The sequence below is a fragment of the Elephantulus edwardii genome, unplaced genomic scaffold, assembly GCF_000299155.1.
Source record: "Elephantulus edwardii isolate Elephantulus edwardi_28Jun2011 unplaced genomic scaffold, EleEdw1.0 scaffold00029, whole genome shotgun sequence".
NCBI classification, from domain to species: domain Eukaryota; kingdom Metazoa; phylum Chordata; class Mammalia; order Macroscelidea; family Macroscelididae; genus Elephantulus; species Elephantulus edwardii.
Window position 1 is genome coordinate 6,928,317 of NW_006399779.1, and position 15,396 is coordinate 6,943,712.

The window sequence follows — 15,396 nt, forward strand, 5'->3', positions numbered from 1 at the left end:
TCACTATCCATCCTGATGCTGCCAATTGGCTCAGTGGTGAGAACCTTTGTCTTCTTGACATTGAGCCTCAATCCATATTGGAGGCTGCAGTCCTTGACACTCTGCAGCAGGTGCTTCAGGTCCTCCTCAGTTTTAGCAAGCAGGGTTTTGTCTTCTGCATAACGCAGATTGTTGATAAATCATCTACCAATCTTGACCCCACATTTCTCCTTGTAGAGCTCAGCCTCCCAGATAATCTGTTCTGCATACAGGTTGAAAAGGAATGGAGATAGGATGCATCCCAGGCGTACACCCTTCCCAATTTTGAACCATGCAGTGTTCCCTTGCTCTGTTCTGACGACTGCCTCCCTGTCCAAGTATAGGTTTCACATTAGAATGATCAAGTGTTCTGGGATTCCCATTCTTCTCAGAGTGAGCCACAGTTTGTTATGATCCACACAGTCAAATGTCTTTGCATAGTCAATGAAATACAGATAGACATTCCTCTGGTATTCTCTGCTTTCAGCTAAGATCCACCTAACATTAGTTACAATATCCCTAGTACCACGACCCCTTCTAAACCCACCCTGGACTTCTGGTAGTTCTCTGCTGATGTGCTGTTCCAGTCATTTTTTTTATAATCTTCAGTACAATCTTGCTTGCATGTGAAATCAATGATATTGTTCTGTAGTTTCCACACTGTTGGATCACCTTTCTTTGGGATGGGAACAAATCTCTTCCAGTCAGTTGGCCAAGTGGTTGTTCTCCAGATTTCTTGGTACAACTTGCTGAGCACATCCAGGGCAGCATCTGTTAGCGGAAATATATCAATTGGTATACCATCTATTCCTGGAGCCTTATTTTTTGCCATTTCCTTCAAAGCAGCCTGAACTTCTTCTTTCATCACCATAGGCTCTTGCTCATATGTTGTTTCATGAAATTCTTCTGTGTCTGCCAATTCCTTTCAATACAGTGACTCAGTATATTCTTTCCATCTTCTTTTAATACTCCCTGGATCATTTAACATTCTGCTGAAAGCATCCTTGATTATAGCAACTCGAGGTTTGAATTTGTTCTTCAGTTCCTTGAGCTTAAGAAAATGCTGAGTGAGTTCTGCCCTTTTGATTTTCTGACTCAAACTCCTTGAACATTTCATTATAATATTTTGTTTTGTCATCCCATGTTGCCTTTTGAAATCTTCTATTCAACTCTTTAGTATCTTGAATTCTTCCTTGTGTTTTGGCTTCTCCGTGCTCCAGTGCAATTTTCAGAGTCTCTTCTGACATCTATTTTGGTCGTTCCTTCCTCTTCTGTCTTTGCAATGACAGTTTTCACTCTTCCTGGATGATACCCTAGATATCCTACCACAACTCATCTGGCCTTCACTCATTAGTGTTCAAAGCTTCAAACCTGTTCCTGAGATGGTTCTGAAATTCAGGTGGGATAGACTCAAAGTTATATTTTGGTTGCCTTGGACTTTGTTTACTTTTCCTCAACTTCAGCTTGAACTTGCATATGAGTCATTGGTGGTCTGTTCCACAATCAGCTTCTGGCCTAGTTTTCACAGCTGATATTGAGCTTCTCCAGAGGTTCTTTCCACGGATGTGATCAATCTGATTTCTATGCATACCATCAGGTGAAATCCAAGTATATAACCTGTGTTTATGTCTCTCAAAAATGTTATTTGCTATGAATAAGTCATTGATTGTGCAAAATTCGATCATTCTCTCTCCAGCTCCATTTCTGTCATGGAGTCCATGTTTTCCAACTACTGAATCTTTTTCTCTTTTCCCAACTTTTGCATTCCAGTCACCCATTATTATCAGTGCTTCTTGATTGCTTGTTCAATCGATCTCCGTTTGTAAAATCTTTCTTAAGATAGAGAACAAAATATTATAAATAAACAAAAAAAGAAGATGATCATTTAATAAACAGAAATATACATTTAATCATTTATACCACATAATTAAGCCAATGATGATATAATTTTCATGGAGAAAATGTACCCTCAAGTTGTTTCTAGCTGACTTTTTCTCATGTCTGTACTCAAAATTTTATCCAATTTACCTATGACTGGCAAAATATTTGTAAACCAGTATAAAGTATAGAACAACAAGAAGAATCTATTCCTTTGAGTTGTGGTTCTAGAGAAGAATCTTGAACATACCATGGACTGCCAAGAGAACAAAGTCTGTCTTGGAAAGGGTGAAATCACGTTTCCTCTTGGAGGTAAGGATTTTGAAGCTCCTTCTCACATATTTTGAGTATGTACCCAGGAGATCCTTGGAGAAGAACATCAAGTATGGAAAGTAGAGGGACAGCACAGAACAGGAAGACCCTGTATGAGGTGGATTGACACAGTAACTGGGGCAACGGAAGTAGTTGTCTTGGAGTCAGTGAGATGGTCTCAGGATAGGGCAGGCATCAGAGCTGTTGTACATAGGGTCACTATGAGATGTAGGTGACTTGATGGCACATAACAACAGCAGTGGTATAATGTGTAACATTGCTGCTAACTGAAAGTTATGTTATTTAGGTTCACCAGCTGTTGCTAAGAAGAAAGGAGAATAGTTGCCTCTGTAAAGAACATTTTACTGACTCAGAAACCTAATAGAGAGATGTCATGAATTAGAATGAAGTTAGAAGGAGGTTGTAAGCAGTCATTTTGTGGAGACTCCTTTGGATGCCCTTGTCTGTAAGGAATCACACTGTATATATATAGGGGGCACCTCTTTAGTGGCTTGAGCCTACCAGTAACTCAGCAGGAGAAAGATGGACAATTTCTTCCCGTGGGATTTATAGCTCCAGAAATACACTAGATGATCACCTATGAGTTGATTTTGACTTCTTATCGATGAATATTGTTATTCATATAAGATGGGTTAATGTCCTTACCATTTTTATTTTAATGGATACAATATCACAAAGGGAGCTCTCTTTATCTAGTGATAAGAAGCTGCACTGTCAGCCTGGAGTCATGTCATTTGAATGCAGCAGCTCCTCTTCAGGAGAAAGATAAGGAGTCTCCTGACATGTGTTTTGCTGCTTCTTGAAAACCCACTGGAGGGTCAGCTATGACTCAGTTCTGACTCGACAGGACATAACAACAACAACAACAACAACAACAAAATATCATCAGGCAATGCTTGGAGAACAGTATCACTCTTGGGGAAGTAGTGGATCAGTGAAGGAGAGGAAGAATCTCAATGAGATGGATTGACACGTGACTACGACAACGTGCACAGTGAGGATTGTGAGAATGATGCAAGATCAACAGAGTTTCAATATGTTGTACATAGAGTCACTATGAGTCAGAGTCAGAACAATGACCCTATCAACAACAAAATAAAATGAAAATACAAATGCATAAACATTGTTCTTTCTTAAGTGATCAGTTCCTAGTCACTATTTTTACAGATTTTCACATACTTATTCACATAATAAGCCAAACCAGCTACTGCTAAGTTTGTTCTGACTTACAGGGGTCAGAGAACTGCCTGAGGCTATACATTTTTATAAGGGCTGACTCTCTCGTCTTTCTTCCATGTAATGACTGGTGGCTTCTAATGCTAACCTTTCAGTTAGGACCCCACACTTAATCCATATTTCTATTAAAGCTTCTGGGTTTTGGTACTGTTGGTTAGGGGGATCCTAAGTACAACAAAATGAACTTTGCGATAATTGGGCTTATTCATATGATGCTACTGCTGCTGTTGTTATTGTTTACTGTCTAGTCAGAACTGACCCATAGCTGGTCCTCCAGTGTGTTTTCTCAGTCAGTCAATCATATAAGAGGTGATTACCCATCTTCCTCCTACAGAACAGCTGGTGGATTCAAATCAACTCCCTTCAGACTGGCGGTACACCTCCTTAAGTTTATTATTCATTCTGCTAAGATTATTGTGGTTTGTTATGTACCATCAAGTCATATGCAATTCATAGTGACTCTATGTACAATACCTCTTAAGCCTTCCTGGTCCTGAGCCAGTATCACTGATTCTAACGCACCTACTCCTATTGCCCTAGTTCCTGTATCTATCTCATTCGGAGTCTTCCTCTCCTGTACTGTCCCTCCACCCTTCCAAGCATAATGATCTTCTCCATGGACCAATCTCTCCTGGCCACATGTCCAAAATATGTGAGACAGAGCTTCAAAATCCTTGCTTCCAAGGAAAAACTTGGTTTCACCTTCTCCTAGACAGATCTATTTTTTTGTTGTTGTTGGTGGTCCACAGTATATACAAGACTCTTCTCTAGCACCACAGTTCAAAGGTATCAATTCTTTTTCTGTCATCCTTAGTCATTGTCCAGCTCTATGGTGCACAGAGTCATTGTGAAGACTATGGCCTGGATTAGGCACACGTTAGTCTCTAGATGGACATAGTTGCTTCTTAGAACCCCAGAGACATCCTTGACAGCAGATTTTCCCAGAGTCTTTTTAATTGACTTGATTTACTGACTTCTGGTGCCAAAAGAGATGATTGTTCAGCTGAGCAAGTTGAAATTGTTACAAATCTCAATCTCTTATCTATACTGTGCCATTCTCATTGTCTCTGACACATTTGAGCTCATTGTTGCTATCACCATGTCACCCCCCAACTAATTGAGAGTCTCACTCTTCTTTTCTGACCCTCGGTCTTCCCTAGAACAATGTCTTTCCCAAGCAAAAGCCTTTCCTAAAGCCTGTGAGATAAAACCTTGCCAATCTCGCCTCCAAGGAACAGCACTTTGTTGTTTTTTTGGTTTTATTCTGTGTGTTTTTTTAAATTATTTTTTATTATACTGATTCATTTATAAAGTCAAATACACTGTTTTTTACAAAATATCTGTCCTATTTCCTTCACACCCCCATTAAATTGTGAGACTCTATGATTAACACAGACGCCTCCCCCACCCATCCTTACACCTCTGCTTCCATCCTCCTCCTTGGACCCTCATACTCATTTTACAATAATGGTTTTATACATTATTTATTCTTACGGGACTGAGTTAGTTCATTCAGCATAATGCTCTCTTAGTTCCTCCTACGTTACATAGTAATTTGCAATTCATTGCTCCTGCATGCTGTGTAATATTCCATTGGGTGAATGCACCATCATTTCGCAACCCATTCAGTTCTGATTGGACATTTGGGTTGTTTCCATGTTCTTGCTATAGTAACACTGCTATGAACATTGCTATACAAGTCTCTGCTTGAGCCCCAGTTCTCATTTTCTTGTTGTATATTTCAAACAGTAGAATAGCTGGGTCATATAGAATTTCTATGTTCAGGGTTTCTTTTGAGGAAGCATCAAACTGCCTTTCAGAGTGGTTGTACCATTTTACTATCCCACCAACATTGTATAAGATGTCCTATCTCACAATATCCTCTCCAATATGTATTACTTGTTGTCCTGCTAAACTTTGCCACTGCTACTGAAGTAAGATAGTATCTATCGTAGTTTTGATTTGCATCTCTTTTATTGTCAGTGATTTTGAGAATTTCTTCATGTGTCTGTTGACCATTCTAATATCTTGTCTGTGGAAATGTAGCTGCACTCTTTTCAATACATATCTACTTGTTCTTTTGACAGTCCATGGAATATTTAGTAACCTTCTTCAACACACAACTCATCAATTCTTCTGTAACCCTGTTTCATTGTCCAGGTCTCAGATGCATGGCATATGATTGAAAAGACAGTGACTGGAATCAGGTGTACCTTAGGTCTTCAAACTTTTATCATTGCTCCTCAGTAATTTGGAGAAGTCCTTGACAGTAGACTTCTAATAAAACATTTCACCTCATCTCCTAACTGCTGCTACTAAGGGTTTTGATTGTGGATCCAAGTAAGATGAAATCACTGACAATTTCAATATTTTCCCCATCTGTCATAATATTACTTATCAGCCTAGTGGTGAGCTTCTTGATGTTGAGATGTAATCTGTATTGAAGGCTGTAGTCCTTAATCTTTTGTAGCAAGCATTTCAAACATTACTCCCTTTCAATAAGCAAGATTGTGTCATCTGCATAATTGAGCTTGTTGATGAGTCTTCCTCCTATCCTGATGGCACATTCTTCTGCACAGAGTCCAGCTTCTCTAATGATTTGCTCAGCATGCAGATTCAATAAGTACTGAGAAAGGAAACAACACCTTTCTTGATTTTAATCCCTGCAGTTTCCCCTTACTTTGTTCAGGCAACAGCTTCTTGGTCTAGGTATATGTTTCATATGAGCATAATTAAGTTGTGCCTGGGTAGCGTGAAGCCAGAGGGAACTCTGATGGAAGTCTGTAGTGGTCTTGATGTGCACATAAGACATCAGGCCAGATTATGAGGCAGAAAACTAATCAAACCATCTTGCAGCTGGTTCTCTCTAAAGTTTCCCCTGAGGATAGCTTACACTCCCGCAGAACCCCCACATACACAGTTTTTAACCTTTTCACTAGTTAGAAGAAAAATCAAGGACTACACGATTGTCCATTAATAATTCTGGATGCCTTTGAGTTGTGGTGCTGATGAAGAATACTGAACATACTGTTCACAGCCAAGAGAACAAAACAATCTGTTTTAGAGAATGTGAAACTGGGCTCTTCCTTGCAAGCAAGGATTTGAAGCTCCTTTTCACATCCTTTGGGCATGTTGCTAGGAAGGACCAGTCCTTGCAGAATGACATCGTGCTTGGAAGGCTGGGGAGATGGTGCAGCAGAGGAAGACCCTAGATGAGATGGATTGATGCAGTAAGTGGGGTAATGAGGATAGGTGTTTTAAATATAGTGAGATTGGATCAGGATAGGACAAAGTTCAGAGACAATATATGCATAGAGTCACTACCAGTCACAAGTAACCCAATGAGACATAACAACAGTAAATGTGGACTAGATTATTGAGCTTTAAGATAAGCAATGGTAGACAAATGACATTTCAAAAGAAAGCAAAAGTAATAATAATATTAATAATAATAACAAATATAATAATAATAATAATAATAATAATAATATCAATCTCTCTCATTTTTGTCAGATTGGAACTGACTCCACAGTAGGTTTTCTGAGGCTGTGAATTTTACAGAAAGAGATTGCCCATCATTCTTCCTTGGCCTTTGAGTTAATAGCGCAAATCCCTATGGACTCCACCACCAGAGCTCCTTGATAGTTTCTCTTTCCTTGTCTCTCTCTGAGTCAGAACAAACGCATAGCTGATCCTTCAGGAGGTTTTCAGAGATTATAAACCACACAGGAGGAGACTTCTCATCCTCGTCTTGCAGAACAGCTGGTATATTTGAACCACGTAGCTTTGAGTTGGCATTGCAGTTCCATATTCACAAGGCCATAGTGAAAACATTAATGAATACTGCTTTGGATTTATTTAATTCTCAGAAAAAAATTATCTGAAGTATGTATTATTACCTCTATTACACATTAGAGAAATTAGGGCAGTAACAGTTACCTTGCCTCTGGTCATACAAATGATCAAAGGGAGATTCAACCTCAGATTTATCTGGAACTGTAGTCTGCTTCCTTAGCAATTATTTTTTTTTATTGTCTTGTGGTTCTAGAATTAATTCAAATAATGCATTCTTTGAGCAATGTGCCTGCAAATACTGCTTTGTGTAAACTATTTCTCCATTTTTACTCTATACCTTCCTGCCTGTAGTATTACTGCTTTGAGGTTTCAGTATGAAAAAAATAACATAAAGGGTGAAGTCAAGTTTCCCCTTGGAAGCTAGGATTTTGAAGATTCATCTCACATACTTTGGGCACGTGGCCAGGAGGGACTGGTCCTTGGAAAGGGACATCATGCTTGGAAGGGTGTAACTACAGCACAGGAGAGGAAGACCCCCGAATAAATGAGCAACGGGGTAAATGTGTAAAAGTCAGTGAGACTGGCTTAGGATAGAGCTATTGTACATAAGGTTACTATGAGTCACAAGTGACTTGATGACACATAATAACAACAACATATATATTAAAAATATTAAATATTGGAAGGTCATACCTGGAATTCAGAGGCACCATATAACTACCTTCACCCCTCAACTGTCATCTTGCATCCCCAGGGATTTGATTAAGTACTGTCCATTTTAGAGTAGTTGCATGTATCTGAAGTCCAAACTAAAAACAAAAATTTAGAAGGCAGACATTTGTCTTTAACATTGGCAACATATATTTTGAACACTTATTTGTTCCTCACATTTAAAAAATTCTCTTTTTAAAAGCTTCGTTTAATTACAAAAATGTTCTCACTGAAATGTGATAGAGTAATCTGTCAAACTCCCTACAACCATCATAACATTTGACTTAGCAAAGTGTGCTGATGGATGCCCTCTAGCTAATTAGGAAGATGACTGGAAGACCATATCCTTGTGACTCAGAAAACCCACTGCAACTATTTTTTTCTAATTATTGGTTTGAGAAGCATGAATCCTATTTTGAGGGCTAAATTTCCCTTTCCTGGAATAAAAACCATGGAACTCTATATTGGTGTTAGATTTCTGTGTCCATGATTCTGATTAAGCATTTCCATTTATACATGTTGTATCCTTCCCATTATCAACTGCATTTAAAACAGAGTTCTAATAATGCCTCACATCTACCTATATATTTTTTTTGCCTGAAGCTTAGAGCATCACACAACTATTTTAAAAACAATGTGAATTAGAAAGCTACTATTTCTATATTCCCTTGCATGCAATAGTTAGGGCCCTGAAAAATTGTAGGTAAGAAAAGAACAAGGTTTAAAATATTAAATCATATTGTGAATCTCTCATTGCTTTCATAAATGTTCCATCACAGGGTTGCTTTAAAGCCAAGTGTTGTTTTGGAATTTCCATGTGTATCTATAAAAGTTCTTATCTTCCACTCTCAGATTTTTCCCAAAGTAGTCAGGCCTATACCATAGAACGTACTTTCTTTCTAAGAGGGGGAAATGTATTCTTACAACACAGCTTACATAAATATCAAACCTAGCACTGCCTAATCCAAGGGAGAAAAAATGTTATGCAGAGTAGTGATGAAAATGCACCAAAATTCAGGGGTTATTTTTATTCTCTAGAGCTTTTGAATACTTGAATGACATGAAGTGTAATTTAACAGAAAATAGTGGCCTATTTAGCTGAACATAAAGTTCTAACCATATTCAGAGTGAACAGTCTTTTGACAAAATATTGTGGGTGATATGAAGTTATCATTTTATTTTACCTTTATTTTAAAAGAATGAGGGCATTTCTAGGGAAATTGAATCCAGAAATTAGATCCAGGCCCTTTTCAAATTAAATATGGCAAAGAGTTTATTGTTTTATAAACTTTCATGTCAGGCGGCATATAGATGAAGAGAAGAAAGAAGACAGAAACAGTAACAATGAGTAAGAGAAAGAAAGGAGAACAAAATACAAGGAGAGTACTCACTGATCTAATAAAATATGGAATAAAGGACCAAAGAGGAATAAGAAATAGTTCTACATTCAGCAATTCATGTGATTTCTAAATTTGGCAAACCTGGGAAAATGTCTTTTCTCAATAGTGAAATCTCTTCACACTTTGAGGTTCCTACCAGAAAAACCTTCTGGAAGGTAAAACTATTCATATTTTGCTCTCAGATGTTCTTGCACGACATTTTGCAAATGCAATCAGACCTTCTTTCTTATGAAGATAGGTACACCTGGAAAAATTTTAAAATGCCACTTCATAAATGAAGATGCTTCAGTGGTCATCTTACTAAATTGGTTCATGTCATAGTATAGGGCCCACTATATAAAGCCTACTTGAAATGCCATCTTTTCTACTAAGTGTCCATCATTATCTCTATCATAATCACCCCTACTTTTTCTGCCTTGGGGAGTTCTGGAGCCTCAGTGGTAAGGAGTTGTGCTGTCAACCCAAAGGCACGATATCAAGTCCACAAGAGGCTCTAAAGAGAAAGATGAATAGAAGCTCTGATGGCTTAGTGGTAAGGAGTTGAATTGCCAGCCTGAAGGTATGTGGTTTGAACACAGTAGTTATTCCATAGGAGAAATATGGGCAATCTCTTTTCATGCAATTAATTGCCTCTGAAAATGCACTGGAGGGAGGGCCCACAATTAAGTCATTTTGAATGGAAAGCACATCACAATAATAAACTTTCTATTACCTTAACTAATTTGTTCTTCTATATTCTTATAAAATGAATTAACTTTATTCCAATAAGTAAATTCCTATTTATTTCAAATAATTTGATTACCCAGATCCTGGGGTTTGATTATTGCTTTGATTCAACAATCAGGCCCTTCCACCAATTAGTTATGTGGTCTTTACAAAAACAATCATGAGACCTTTCTACTGAAAAATGGACATTTTATTATGCAATAATAAATGAATATTTTCTTTTAAAGAATTGAACTGGGGAGGTAGGGAGGAAAATGTGCAATAATTAATGAATGAAAATTCAACTTTACTGCAAACTTTTATTAAAATCACAACTTTTTAAAAAGAGAGGTAAATGGAGATTGTAAGAACATTTTATCTGTTATGGTCATAGAAGAAAAAAGGGAGTTCTGGAGGCTTAAGGGAAAAGTGTTGCATTACCAACTTAAAAGTAAACTGCTTGACTTCACTAGCACTAGCTGCTTTGCAGGAGGAAGATGAGCATTCTCCTCTCATGCAATTTACAGGATTTATAGCCTCTAGATTCACTAGAAGGACCGAGTCCTACTCTACAGCACTAAGAACAACAGTCTGAGGAATGAATGAGCTAATACATGCAACACATTAAGAGTATCTTGCACATATTGAAAATACAATAGGAAGTATATTTAATAAGAACTATAAGAACCGTTATCTTTGAACTGTGGTATTGAAGAAGATTACAGAATATCCCATGGATTGCTTAAAGGACAAACAAGTCTGTCTTAAAGGAAATTCAACCTTAGAGGCAAGGATGGTGAAACTTCATCTCAGACACTTAGGGCTTGCTGTCAGGAAGTCAATCCTTGGAAAAAGACATCCTGCTGGGAAAGATGACGTGTCAGAGAGTGGAAGACCCTCAACACTATAGGTTGAGATAGTGATGCAACAATCTGATTGACCATGGTGGTAATAATGAGGAGAAAACAGGAAAGTGCAATGTTCCAATAGGTGATTCATATGGTCTCTGTGTGTCATAGTCAATTCAAAGGTATCTGAAAACAGAAAAAAAAAGTATGCACCTTAATTGGAAATACTGTTTTGTTTATCATGATATCCTTATCATTTTAAGTGGTCCTGAGACAAAGTAACCAATCATTCTCCCTAGATAAATGAGAGTAATTGCAAATATTGAATAACTTTGGAGAGTCCTCCAAATAAGTTTTGCAAATATTCCAAATGCATACTGTTGTTGCTGTATACCATCAAGTTAGCACTGACTCATAGTTGACCCTCCAGCAGGTTTTCAGAGGCAGTTAATGATGGGAGGAGGACTCACTCAAACTGCATGCCTTTGGAATTGCAGAGCAGCTTCTTGCCACTGGGCCACCAAAGCTCAGTATCAAATAATGTTGATTGCATGAGGTATGAAACACTATTTGGGCAGAAAAAAACCTTACATCTTCATATAAATTATTTGAAAAGGGTTTTATAAAATGGGCACTTCTTTAAATAATGACATGAGGCAATTTATTTAGATGCTCACTTGAGTACCTTCATCCTTCAATTAATGATAACACCACTCCTCTTGGAGTGACAATCTTGCAGGAAACTACAGGTATAACTGATACTCCTTTCCCTAGTCCTTAGCTTTTATAAAACCACAAAAATATTCTGTCTCTTTAGTACAATGGTTCCACAGCTCTGAGATCCTGGGACAAACACAGCAAAAAGGAGAAGATTAATATTCTCTGTGCTCTTTTTTTTTTTCTAAAATGAAAATAGAACTCACTGGCAACAAACACTAGCCTCTGGCTTCCCTTCCGAGACTCTCAAATCTACAGGCTCCTAGTTTTCTCAAGCAGAAAATAAGTTATTTTCTCTTTGCTGTTATCTTTCTCTTTCATTTAGGTTTGCAACATGCTGTATAATTGACCACAAAAGAGGAGGAAGGGAAGAGTGTGGAGCCAAAAACTTTGAGGGTAAATTGAAGCAGCTTTTGCAAGAAGATAGCTCTGGGCAGCCAAGTTTCATGGACTTTGTTTTAGGAATTAAATCATCTTCTAAATGATTTAAAAAAAATACTGTTTATGATCAAAACATGTCAGGGGGAAATCACAAGGACAGTGGGTGCTTCATCTTCATCTTCCAATTTCCTAACTTGTGATAACAATTTAAACCAAGCAATCAGTCAAAGTTACAAGTAACATCAAGTGTGTTGGATAAAGCATTAGGTATATAACACTTCCACCTTTCAGTGAGAGAAGGAATTTAAAATACAGACATGATGCAATCCCAGCATCATATGGTATCACAGAAACATAAACACACAGTCACAGATACAGAAATTTTCTGCATGAAAATACAAAACCATACATTCAGATTTCAGGCTGTCATAAATTACATAATTTAATTGTTTTTATTTTCCTTTTGATAAGATTACATGTTTCTATGAGATTCAGACTTGGTCATATATCTTGCTTTGGCCAATAAAATGTGAGCAGGAAGCAATGTATGCTGTTATCACTCTTCCTAGTGCCAAGAACCCACAGTCAACTGGACTGTGCCTTCAGCTCAGATCTTCCTTATGTGAAGTGGCATAGAGGGATAGCAGAACTAACATGTAACATTGTTATTGTTAGATGTTGTCGAGTCGAGTACAATTCATAGTGTCCCTATGGACAAAAGATCTGAACCTAGCCCTGTCCTGCACTATCCTCATACTTCCTGACATACAAGAACCTACTGCAGCAGTCAGCATGCTAATCCACCTGGCTGAGGGTCTTCCTCTCCTTCATCAACCCTCCATCCTTCCCAACATCATGTTCCTCTCCAAGGAATAGCACCTGCTATCAATATGCCCAAAGTATGTGAGGCAAAGCCTCATCATTTTTATCTCCAAAGAACGCCGTGGCTGCACCCTCTCCAAGACATATCTGTTTGTTCTCTAGCCATCCGTGGGATGTTCAGTGCTCTTCTCCAACACCACAACTCAAATGCTTCAATTCTTTTTCTGTCGTCATCCTTATTCATTGTCCAGGTCTTGTATGCATAGCTAGTAATCTGAAACACTATGGACTGACTCAGACACACCTTAGTCCTCAAACTGACATCACTATTCCTCAATAATTTGGAAAGGTCCCTAACTGCAGATTTCCCCAGTGCAATGCATCCCCTTATTTCCTGACTGTCATACCAAGGGTGTTAATCATGCATCCAAGCAATATGGAGTTGTTGACAGTTCTAATCTCCTCTCCATCCATCATGACACTGCCTATTTGTCCAGTATTAAGAATCTTTGTTTTCTTGATATTGAGACACAATCCATACTGAAGACTGCATTCCTTGATCTTCTGCAACAAGTGTTTCAAATCTTCCTCATTTTCAGCAAGTAAAGTTGTGTCATCTGCATAGTCCAGGTTATTGATGAGTCTCCCTCTAATCCTGATGCCACACTCCTCTTCACAGAGTCCAGCTTCTCAGATAATTTGCTCAGTATATAGATTGAACAGGAATGGAAATACTGGTGGCAAATAAGTCTCTTTTTCAGAAAGAATTTAGATTCTAAAAATACTTTGGTAGATAAAAATGTATCATGCCAAATCTCGACCCATAGCAGCCCAATAGCATTGATCATAAATACTTCATAGGATTTCCAAGACTGTAAATCTTTACAGAAGATGAGTGTTGTGTAGTTGGTGAGTTTAAGCTACTGATCTTTTATTAGAAATCAATTGTCAACAGGATTTCTCAAAATTCTATCATAACCTCTTTTAATTCTGAGTCCCTCCTTCCTTCAAATATTTCTTTGATTCTTCCCTAACAATTATGTGTAGTCAAAAGTCTGAGAATTAAAAAATCTTACAGGTCCTGCCTCTCCTTCTACATTATCTCCTGTCTTGCATTCTGCCTAACACATTCATACTGACATATCTAAAACTCTTCCATTTCTCTAAGATGGTTAACCTTTGTACTTTTCTCCTAAATTCTTCGCAAAATCTATATAGCTCCCTCAGTATTGAATGGCCAATATTTACTTAATATTCAAGGACCAAACCCTTATAATTTTTTTATATTTTAATGAAAATTTATAAAGAACTTGGATTTCCATTCATTCATTGTTGAACATTTCCTTTCTGTCTCAGCACCCCCACCCAGTTCACTTTTCACTTTGGGAAAAAAGTTCTTTCATTGTTATACAGTCATTCCCCCACCCCCAAACCACTTTATCATGTAACTCTTGTCATGCCAATAATACTTAATCATATATTCCTTTTAAACAGTTCTCTCACTCATCTGTTTCAACACCATGTACATTATTTAATACCCTTTTCTCTTAGTTTCCCCCAAACCCCCATATCAGTCCTGTTCTATAACAGTGGCATTATGCTGTATTTGTCTTTTTGTGACTGAGATATATCACTCAGCATAATGTCATCCAGGGTCACCCATTTTGTATAATAATTCATGAGTTCCTTGTTTTTCCATGCAGCATAGTATTCCATTGTTCATTTGTTGATAGACACCTGGGTTGTTTCCAACTCTTTGCTATTGTGAACAAAGAGGCAATAAACATGGGTGTGCATATATCTGCTTGCGTGGCAGTTCTGGGTTTTTTTAGGGTATATTCCCAGTAGTGGAATTGCTGGTTCAAATGGTATTTCTATTGCCAAACTTTCGATGAAGCAACATACTGTCTTCCAGAGTGGCTGCACTACTTTACACTCCCACCAATAGTGAGTAAGGGTTCTAGTTTCTCCACAGCCTCACCAGCATTTGTTGTTTGCTGTTCTGTTAAATTTTACTATTCTTACTGGGGTGAGAAGATACCTCATAGTTGTTTTAGGGTATATTCCCAGTAATGGAATTGCTGGGTCAAATGGTATTTCTATTTCCAACTTTTTGAGAATGTGCCATACTGCCTTCCATAGTAGTTGTACCATTTTACACTCCCACCAACAATAAATAAGTGTTTCAATTTCTCCACAACCTCACCAACATTTATTGTTTCTGCTTTGTTAAATTTTGCTATTCTTACTGGGGTGGTATGATATCTCATAGTTGCTTTGATTTGCGTCTCTCTTAGAGCTAGGGATTTTGAACATTTCTTCATGTGTTTGTTTGCTATCTGAATGTCTCCTTTGGTGAAGTGTCTGTTCATATCCTGTGCCCATTTTTCAACTGGGTTGTTTACCTTTATCTTGTTGTGTTGTTCAAGTATTCTATAAATTCTAGATAGAAGGTTCGCACTAGACATATCAATACTAAATGCTTTTTTGCCAGTCTGTAGCTTTTCTTTTTACCCTGTTGGAGAAATTTTTGGACGTGCATGATGATTTGA